Raw genomic sequence first — 10674 nt, 5'->3', positions numbered from 1 at the left:
GTGTAGGGGGCGGGCTCCGGCCACAACAACAACAACCCAGGTAATGGCGGCTCAAAGGCAATAGCCGACCGGGTTGGGGAGAAATAGTTAAATAATTAATCTGTGGTGAGTAGCGGGGCGCAGACAGTCAAGCAGACAGACAAAGCGCTAGCTCTAGGAGCAAGGCACTGTGAAAAATAACAAGCTTCAATCGATGTAGGCACTCTCACAGCGCTAGCGAGATACAGTAAATTCAAGCAAGCAGAGGCGCAGTTAAATAATGCTTCAGTCAAAGTAGGCACAGTAGCAGCGCTAACGATACCCAGCCAGCGTTAAGGGAAGAGCAGGGCAGGAGGGAGCGACCGTGTCCAACAGAGTCAGGACGTATTGGTGCATGTGTTATTCATTTTCTATTTATGGTGTGATATTTGCAGTAGTTATTAGTGGTGATAGTGGGGGGCGTGGCTTGACGCCCAATGGAGACGGCGGTGTGCGAGTGAGGCTCCTCGGCGGACCTCGGAGTCGCCGTGCTTCCGACCTGCTACACAATACTGTATCGGCGGATTTAAGCTCCGGATGGTCGGCGGACAGGGTTGCTGATTCTGCCGCATCTTGAAACCTGCAGCAAGTATATTTATTTTGAAGGATTTTGTCTCGCGTCGGTCGTGCTATGTCGCGGCCGCCATTTTGGATTTTTACCGCGAGTGCAGGTTTTACTTCAAGTTGCACACACGTGTTTCATTATTTATCTCCTGAAGGTTCCAGTACTATTGCACCTTCGTTCTGAGTTTAATGCCTTCTTTTGGATCTGAGACTGGTGCTCATAATGCTCTTGTTTTTATCTTTTTCTGCGCTATATGAGGTAATAAAGCTCGGCAGCCATTTTGAGTGACTTCCTCTGGTCCTTTGATAACTACTCTGACCTACTCCTCATTCGACGGACTGAAACCTAATTTACTGCGTTATTGGCACCTGCATCTACTGTTTCGCAGAACTGTGACATTATTTAACATCCTGAGCTCTTTAGAATAAGTGTAGGTTGAGGAATATTTTTTTTTTTTGAGGATTGTGTGCTCTTGTTGGATGAGAGGATATCACACGCCCTTCAACACATTGTCTCAAGATCTAACTTCTCATATTTTTGCTGGAGAAAATTATTTATTTATTTATTTATTATTTTCTCTTATGGGCAGAATAAGAGCAACTCATCCTCCTTCCTCCAAACAGCGTGTATTTATAAAAAATTCTAAAGTTTTCACAGCATTCGCTCAGTTTGAAGACTCTCTCCCACCTTCGTCTCAAGGCCTTGAGACAGCTATGGATCCTTCTTCTGGCGCCTCAGGGAAATCTAACACAAAACGCCTTAAAAAAGACCCGCCCTCGCCTCCTAAGTCAACGTCACTTGTTTCAATGGAGCTCTTACTTGAGGAGATAAGAGCCCTTAGACCTTTTATGGAAGAAACAAACAGTAAATTGCAAACTCTCACAGATAAGTGGTCTCAAATGGAGGTGAGGGTCACCGAGGTCGAGAACTCTGTTACCTCATTAAAAGAGTCTTGCTCCATAGTTTCTCACCTCAACTCCCAGGTGTGCACGCTTCAGAAGCAGGTGGAGGATCTTGAAAATCGCAACAGGCGAAACAACCTGCGCCTTTACGGCCTGGAAGAAGGTCTTGAGGGGTCCGACCCAATCACCTTTTTCAAATCTTTTCTTCCTAAGCTTCTTCATCTGCCTGATGGAACCTAACTCAACATTCAAAGGGCTCACAGGTTAGGACGTCCTCCATCTCAAGTCTCTCCTTCACAAAGACCAAGAGGAGTCATTTTATACTTCTTGGAGTATATTGACTTGTTAAGAGTTCTTTCTGCGGTTAAAGCTTCCCCAAGACTTACTTGGTCAGGTTCATCCTTATTTTTTGCGCAGGATTATGCTAAAGCTACTGCCAACAGACGCAAAGCCTTCCTTGGCATGAGAGCTGATTTGCGTTCAATGGGAGCTCGGTAGGGCCTCTTCCATCCTTGCCTCTTTAAGGTCACGTATAACAATAGAACCACAACGTATGAGGATCCAGCAAGGTTACAGAGTTTCATCAATTTGTGCAGATCAACTGGCATGGACCTCTCCAGACCTTCGACCTCTTCTAACACATGATAACATTTTTATTTTTATAGATTCACCAGTTTCTGTTGATTCTCTTCGAATGTTATGTCCTTCGAGACTAGAATCTTTAGATTTTTCTTCGTTATAATTGCTGTTACTCAGAGTTATGTATCCCATCTTTATATGTTTACTTTCTATGTTGTTTTTACCAAATATTGTTTGATTGATTATTCTAACCTCCTCTTTTCCTGTTTAACTCTAATTCTTTTATTTGTTGCCTTCACAGATTTCACAGCCCTGTTTCGTGGTGTCTTCGTGGTCCTCTGTTTGGTGGCCCTCAGACTCGTGGCCCTCTCCAAGTGGTTTCACCTCCCCCACTCGTGTATTTTGAATCTTTTTTTTTTTTATAGGTATGTTACCTTTTTGTCTTATTGTTGGTTTGTTGAGATTGTTGTTTTTTTTGTATTGTGTTCTCCCACATTGATTCGTATTTTTTTCTCTGATGGTGTCTTCGATTTTTCCATTTTTTCTTATCTCTTTACTCTTGTTAATACTATGGTTATCACAATTGTTATCCTTCTTCAATTTTTCTTCTCTTATTGTATATCTCTTTTGACTTTTCCTTACATTTTTTATTCCTCTCTTCTCTATTCTCTCTTCAGACCTCTCAATATCTATATTCTATCCTATTCCAATATTGTATCTACTCTTTTCAATTCCTTCTCCTTTTCATATACTTCTCATGGTCATTTTCATGAATTGGATTTGCATTTGACAATTTTTATTTCCTTTTTATATTTGTATTAATGTCACTAAAGTTAATCACATGGAACGTCAAGGGTTTGCACTCTCCTATCAAAAGGCAGAGAGTCTTATCTTATTTAGCTAAATTGGATGCTGATGTTGTTTTTTTGCAGGAGACTCATCTTTCGGCATCTGAGTCATTAAAGTTAAAAAGAGGCTGGGTAGGGGAAATCTTCTTCTCCCCAGAGGACGGAAGACGGAATGGGGTAATAATACTCTGTCGTAAATCTCTCGCTTTTTCTTTTATATCTCAAGAGTCTGATACGGATGGTAGATGGGTGAATGTCAAGTTATCCCTGAAGGGGGTCCCTGTCTCTTTTTTAAATGTTTATGCCCCTACAAATGCTACACCCTCTTTCTGGACCACCTTTGCCAATCAAATTACAAATTGTATTCAAGACAACTTCATTTTAGCTGGTGACTGTAATCAGATTTTTGATCCGTTTTTTGATAGAAATTCAACAACTTCCTTTGTACCTAGCAAATCGCACAAATCCTTTATACAGGCTATAACTCAACATAAACTCCTGGATGCTTGGTGTCTATGTAATCCAACTACTAGGAAGTACACCTTTTACTCCTCCTCCCATCATACTCAGTCAAGAATTGATTATATATTTGTCTCACACAATGTCTCACAATCCCTCACAAATGCTGAAATCGGCCCTATTTTATTGTCTGACCATGCTCCAGTTTTGATTGGCCTCGACATCCTCCCTCCAGTCACAGGTCCCAGAAGGTGGCGTTTTAATAATACTCTCCTTTTAGATCCAAAATTTACCGCCTCCTTTGCTGCTTTTTCTAATGAGTTCTTTGAATTGAATCAAACCCCTTCTATGACGCTTGCCACGGTTTGGGATGCATTTAAAGCCTCGGCACGAGATTTTATAATAAGATTTGTTGCAACAAAACGGAAAATCTAACGTAAGTTCACTGCAGATCTCCTTCAGGACATCAAACGTCTGGAACATACTCATTACACCTCACCTATGAAAGACTGTCTCACAGCCCTTATACATGCCAAATTACAATTCAATAAAAAATCAACGGAAGACGCTTCTTTATATTTGCTAAAATCCAGTGCGAAATGTTACAGGGGCAAGAATAAAGCTGGGAAAACGCTAGCCAACTATTTAAAAGTCAAACATAACACGTTAAATATTGAGTCTGTTTATGATGATCAATCAAATTTAAAATTGAAAGATTCTGAGATTTTGAATGAAATTTCCCTTTTCTACAAGTCATTGTACACCTCTGAATCACAACCTTCTTCTACCTCTCTTTCTAATTTTTTTTCCCCCATTCAGAAGCCCTCACATAGTACACCGGACCTTTCACCCTTGGAGGCCGATTTAACCTATCAAGAATTATTAACAGCTCTCCAACGTCTAAAAAAAGATAAAGCCCCGGGGCCAGATGGTTTCACTGTAGAATTTTACCAACATTTCTCTAAATTTTTATTGCCCATGTTGCACTCCCTACTTACTTCCTTCATAACGTTGGGTAGTTCTTCAGGCTCCTTTTCTGTAGCACATATATGTCTTATTCCTAAGCCTGGTAAAGATTCTAAATATTGTAAGAATTATAGGCCCATCTCCTTGGTAAATATTGACCACAAAATTTTTGCTAAAGCGTTGGCTATTCGTTTAGACTCCTACCTACCTGATCTGTTAGGAAAAGAACAATCTGGACTCGTTAAGGGTAGATTTATTACCGATAATACAAGGCTTCTTTTTAATGTCTTATCTAAATCCTCTCGTCTAAATTATCCCCTAGCGGCGATAGCATTGGATGCCGAAAAGGCGTTTGATAGAGTTGAGTGGACCTATATGTTCCATACACTGCATTGGTTTAGCTTTGGCCCTAAATTTGTATCCCTGATCTCTCTTCTCTATTCTAACCCTCTGGCGGCAGTTTGCGCCAATGGGTTAATCTCCACATTTTTCAATCTACAAAGGGGCGTACGCCAATGATATCCTCTTTCCCCTTTTCTTTTTAATTTAGCATTGGAACCTTTTCTTTCTAAACTTCGTCAAAACCCCAAATTAGAAGGCTTTCTAACTCCCAATTCACATGTTAAACTTGCGGCTTATGCTGATGATATTTTGCTTTTTATATCAAACCCAGTGGACTCGATTACTGTTTTTTTGGCGGAAGTTCAAGCTTACTCACTTATTTCTGGGTACAAATTAAACGAAGACAAGTGTGAAATTTTACCCTTAAATAAATTCACGTTTAAATCGGATTTTAGTGCCTCCAATTTTACCTGGAGTTCTAACCATATTAAGTACTTAGGTCTACATGTTACTTCCTTATTGTCCGATACGGTTGCTTTATGCATGAATAAATGTATACAAAAAATTTCAGACTTAACTGCGAAGTGGCATCCTCTTTACTTATCATGGTGGGGCCGTCTAGATACTATTAAAATGATGTTGTCACCTATAGTACTGTACACCATTTCTAACCTCCCGGTATCTATTCCTGTTAAATTCTTTAAGAAGATTAATTCAATCTTGTCCTCTTTTTATGGAATAAAAAGAAATCCTGTATGTCACTACTCAGATTGACACGACCTAAAATAGAAGAGGGGGTTAATTTTCCTGATTTCCAGGCATATCACAAAGCATTCCTTTTACGTCAAGCTTCGCTTTGGTTACTTAACCCCACAGATGATTGTCCTTTATGGACTACTATAGAGCGTCTTTTCCTCTCCCCTTTCTCTTTTTCTGAATACCTTTCCTTCTCACGCAAGCCACAAACTGTTTCCACCCCCATTATCAAGATGACCTCAAAACTCTTGGAAACTACTCCTCTCTCCACACCTATTACTGCTTACTCCTTTCTCCATTCAACAATTTGGCACAATAACATTTTGACTATTTATAATAAGCCATTTTACTGGAAAAGCTGGCGACAAAAAGGTTTAATTTGGATTCATCAGCTATTCTCTAATTCAGAGTTTCTATCTTTTCCCTCACTCAGTCAGCGATTCAATTTACCGCCCTCCTTCATTCATAAGTATATCCTACTTAAGAAAGCAGTGATGGATAATTACTCTCAGATATCTGTCACTCCTAGTGTGTCCACTACACTTGGGCCCTCCTCACATCTTTATACCCTGCTGAAGACCATACCTAAAGCGTCTACTGTTTACAATTATTTACGGAATGTAGATAACCCTAGGCAGAAATCTAAAGTAGAGGAGGCTTGGGAAAAAGATTTAGCAATGTCATGGCCAGTATCTCTATGGAACAACATATGGTCTAAGATACGTAAATCCTCTAGGGCTGCTAACATTGTGCAAACGCTATTCTTTATTTATAACAGACTGTTATTTACACCGAGTATTTTAAGCAAAAGATTTACAAACTCACCAGATATTTGTTGGACATGCTCTTCCCCGAATGCAGATTTATTACATATGTTATTCTTTTGCCCAACTGTAGATACCTTTTGGAGACAGGTGTAGTCTCAAATTAATTAAATTTTCGGAAGTAATATTTCTTTTTCCATTATCCATGCTTTTTTGGGTAGTCTTTCATCTTGTTGGGAGAAAGTTACTTTTAATGTCAAAATTATTGATTTACTGCTTGCGGTTGCTTTTCAACAAATCACAGTTAATTGGAAGGACTTCACAAAAATTTCCTACAAAGCATGGTGGTATGCTGTTTGCCATAACCACAGATTAGATACCTCCTTTGTTTACCCCTTACATCTGGCACCGAAACGTCTGGAATTGTGGTCCCCTGTTACATTGTTCTTAGATGAATGTGCCAGATGTCATTCCCGTTTGAAACCATTTCAACAAGAAGTTCTTAAGCCTCCCTAATTCCCTTGACGTCCATTGCCTAATTGATATCAAATGCTTATATCTTTTTCCTTTTCTTTTGTTTTATAATTGCATTGTTCCGAATATTTTATTCTGTTTTCTATGTCTGTAATTATTAATCCAATTCATTTGTATTTTCTTGTTGTACTACACTACAATGTATTGATTTAACCTGGATGTTGTGACTTTTGGATTGACACCCTTATCTTTCATCAATAAAGTTCTATTTAAAACTTAAAATTAGTGGTGATAGTGGGGCTTGGCAGGCTAGTATTGATTGGTGATCTTGGTGGCATTGATGGTGGTATTAATGGTGGTATTGGTGGTAGTGGTATTGGTGATGGTTGGATTCATGGTGTGATATTGGCACTGCTTGATCAGTATAGGTGGTACTGTTATTGAAAGTGATGCGATACTGGTGGTAGTGGCATTGGGAGGGTGTATTAGTAACAGGTTTGTTGATGGTGGTGGTGTTATTGTTGATAGTCTTATTGGCTGTGGGGTGATATTGGTTGTTGTATGTTCCACTGATGATGGTACTGTTGGTACTGGTATTGATGGTATTTGGTGTGAGTGCTGGTTTGGCATTCGCCTTGGTTTACTTTTGGTGGCATTGGTTGTTGTATATTGGTGGTGGCGTGGTATGTGTGGTTTTGTATTGGTGGTGTTGTCTGGGTGTGCTATTGTTGGTGGTCTAAAATTGGTGTTTCTGTAGTATTAGTAGTATTGGGTAGTGTTATATTGGAGGTGGTGGTTTTGGTAATGGTGTGGTAATGGTATAGTGTTGGTGGTTTCATCAGTGTTGGTGGTGGTAATCTGGTAGTGGGTTGGTACTTGTTGGTGGCATTGATGCTGGTGGTATTATTGGTGCTGGGACTGATGGTGATGGGATTCATAGAGTGATACAGATGGTGGAATTGTGTGGCACTAAGTTATGTCATTGTGATGGTAGGATTGGTAGCATATGTAGTGGTGGTGATGTAATATTGATGGTAGTGGCATTGTTGGAGCATTGGTGGGGATATTAGTGGTGTATGTGGTGATATTGATGGTGGGATTGGAGATGGTAGTAGGTGTAGTGTTGATGGTGGCATGCTTGGTGGTACTCAGAGTATTAGTTATGGTGTCATATTGGTGGTTGTGTGGTACTGGTGATGTTATTGGAGGCATTGGCATTATGGGATTGTTATTAGTGGTGGTTTGGTATTGGTGGTGATGTATTGTAGGTGGCATTGGTGATTGTTGTATTAATAGTGGTGTGGTGTTTAGTGTTGTATTGGTGGTATTAGTTGTGGCACACTATTAATGGTGATGTGAAATTTGTATTGGTGTGGTATTAGTGGTACTGTGTGTTTGATATTGACAATTGGCACTGGCAGTGCTGGTGGTGGTATTGGTGATATTGGCAGTTATGTTATTGGCAATATTGATATTGGTGTATTGGCATTGGTATGGTATAGGTGACAGTGGTGGTGGTGGTGATACAGGTGCTATATGCATTGGTGGTTGTGGTATTAGTAAGAGGGATGGTGATAGAGTTAGCTCTATTGGTGGTAGTATAAGTTTTGGTGGTTGTGGTACTGGTGGCGGTAATTTTGGTAGTAGTTGTGTGGAGTGGATGAGTAGGGCCCCTGGAATCATGCAGCAGAGGAGGGCCAAATTATGCAGCGGGTCGACTATATTATGTGGCAAGAAAAGCCAAATAATGCAGGGTAATGTGGCACATTTTGTTATAGTTTTACTTAATTGTTCTGTCATTTTTACACCAGGTAAGAGTGTCTGAGAGAAGAGTCTACCTTAATCAGTACCAATTTAATACCCAAATATAGCAATAAGCAACTGAAAGATGACTGGTCACCGTTGCAAAAAGCTTACGGTGTGCGGGAACCTGAGTTGCCATATTTTTTGTAACTTTTGATCCGTTTGAGCTAGAAACAATTTCTTTAATCAGCAGATTAGGCAGCAGATGATGGATTATGTAGCAAATGCAGCTAATCCAAAATTATGTTAAAAGCGTCACAGCAGCATAATTGCATAATTCCAGTGGCCCTGTGTATGAGATAAAGAATTAAATGTGACAAAAAGTAAAATGGTTGAGTGTCCTTTTTAAATGTAATATAGACATGAGGTGGAGTGAAATACCAAATAGTCAGTGGCATGAGATGGGAAAGACATACTTCTGTGGGTGGAGCAAAATCCCACAATGTATATTTCAAAGTGCGGCAGAAATTTGTTGAGAATTATCCAAATGTTTAAACGGCGGCTGCAGCGACAGGCGCGTCAGAAGGAAGGGGCCCGTGAGCGGTAGGACAGCGAAAGTCGAAGCCAAGCCAAGGCGATGGAAAACCAGCAGTGCGAGATGTGGATCAATGCTGTAAACCCTTTAAACAAGGCACGCTGATGGCCTTGGTCAAAGAAACTGGAACCTCCCTGGTGCAGGTGAACGGTCAGCGGAAGTACGGCGGTCCTCCCCCTGAATGGGCTGGTGCCCCCCCTCCGGCTCCGAGGTGTTCATTGGCAAGCTGCCTCAAGACATCTACGAACAAAAATTGATCACCCTCTTTCAGAGCGTGGGCAAACTGTATGAATTCCGCCTCATGATGACCTTCAGCGGCCTGAACCGGGGCTTTGCCTACGCCAGGTACACCAGCCAGCGAAACGCCCAGTCTACCATTGCTGCGCTGAACGGCTACGAAGTGCAGAAACACCACCGCATTGTCGTGTGTCGGAGCACCGAGAAATGTGAGCAGTGCATAGACGGCGTGCCCTGCGGCCTGGAGCATGGGGAGCTGAAAATGGCAATGCAGCAGCTGACTTCCGGAATTGAGGACATCACTTTGTACCCAAGCCCCAACAAGAAACGCGAAAAATCATGGCTGTGGTCAAATACAACTCTCACAGAGCGGCATCCATGGCCAAAAAAGTCTTAGTGGAAAATAATAAGAGGTTGTATGGACAGAAGCTTACAGTAGACTGGCTGAAACGGGACTTAAAGCAAAAAATACGAATTGTTTCAGAGAAAACCACAACCTCTCTTGGTGAGCCCAATTGGACAATTTCATCTGTTCTTGCCCAGCAGTCTGAGAAGAAGAAACGGGACCAGCTGAAATCCCGTGGCTGTATAGTGGATTTCCTATGCATACTTTGCAGAAAGATGCAGCTGGGCTCTCCAGTATTCTTGACCAACGTCTTGGCTGTTAGCACAGAGGGACTGATGTGCTCTGGTATCAGGTTGTAATTCCAGGCTTTCCACTTCCATTCAGTGGGTACACCTGGGTAATGCCTGACAAAATGGGTTTACGAAACGAGCATGATCAGGCAAAGGAGGTTGTGCTCAAGTCCTCACTTGGTGAGTACAAAAATTAAGCCTCATTTGTTGACCTTCTGGCTGCCTCCCCCATCTTGCCCTGCTCTGCGGAGCCAGCTCCCCTGTGGTTTCTCTTGATTGGATTTTTGTGTATCCCGCCATTTTGGGATATTGCTATCGATGCCTGGGACCGAGGTCCTCCATCTTGGTAGCTTCGACCTGATCGTCTTTGCCGCTGGACTGCTCCCTGTCCGCCTGTCTGACCCTCCCCCTTATGTCTCCTACACTCCTCTCATCATGTACAGTCACCCAGTCACTGGATGTTTGAGATTGCTTTTGCTCAGCCGGTTTGTCTGTTTTTTTCACTTTGTCTGCTTTGTCCCCCTGAAGTACTTTCCCCATTGCTGGTCTGCCTGTTCCGATCCGCATTCCTTACCCCGTTTTCTCACCCCCTCTCCTTTTCTATGCCCCATAGGACATGTGCCTTTGCAATGCTATGCTCCAGTAACTTATGAAAGTGTCCTTGTTATACTATGCTCTAGTAACTTATGCTTTACTGCGTAACACTGTTTGTTTTTCCTATGTTTTCCTATGTTCCAGCAACTGTCGTAATTTTGTAACGTGTAACGCGCTGATCCTCATGTAAAGCGCT

At 41.5% G+C, this 10674-nt stretch overlaps 1 pseudogene; it reads left to right on the top strand.

The window, feature by feature from the left end:
• The first annotated feature begins 9053 nt into the window (after positions 1-9053).
• On the top strand, positions 9054-10081 carry LOC146833138 (dead end protein homolog 1 pseudogene; annotated as a pseudogene).
• The last annotated feature ends 593 nt before the right edge of the window (positions 10082-10674 follow it).

Source organism: Triturus cristatus, chromosome 4_2, assembly GCF_964204655.1.
Source record: "Triturus cristatus chromosome 4_2, aTriCri1.1, whole genome shotgun sequence".
NCBI classification, from domain to species: Eukaryota; Metazoa; Chordata; class Amphibia; order Caudata; family Salamandridae; genus Triturus; species Triturus cristatus.
The sequence above is the reverse complement of the archived record's forward strand: the minus strand, read 5'-3'. Positions and strand labels throughout refer to the sequence as shown.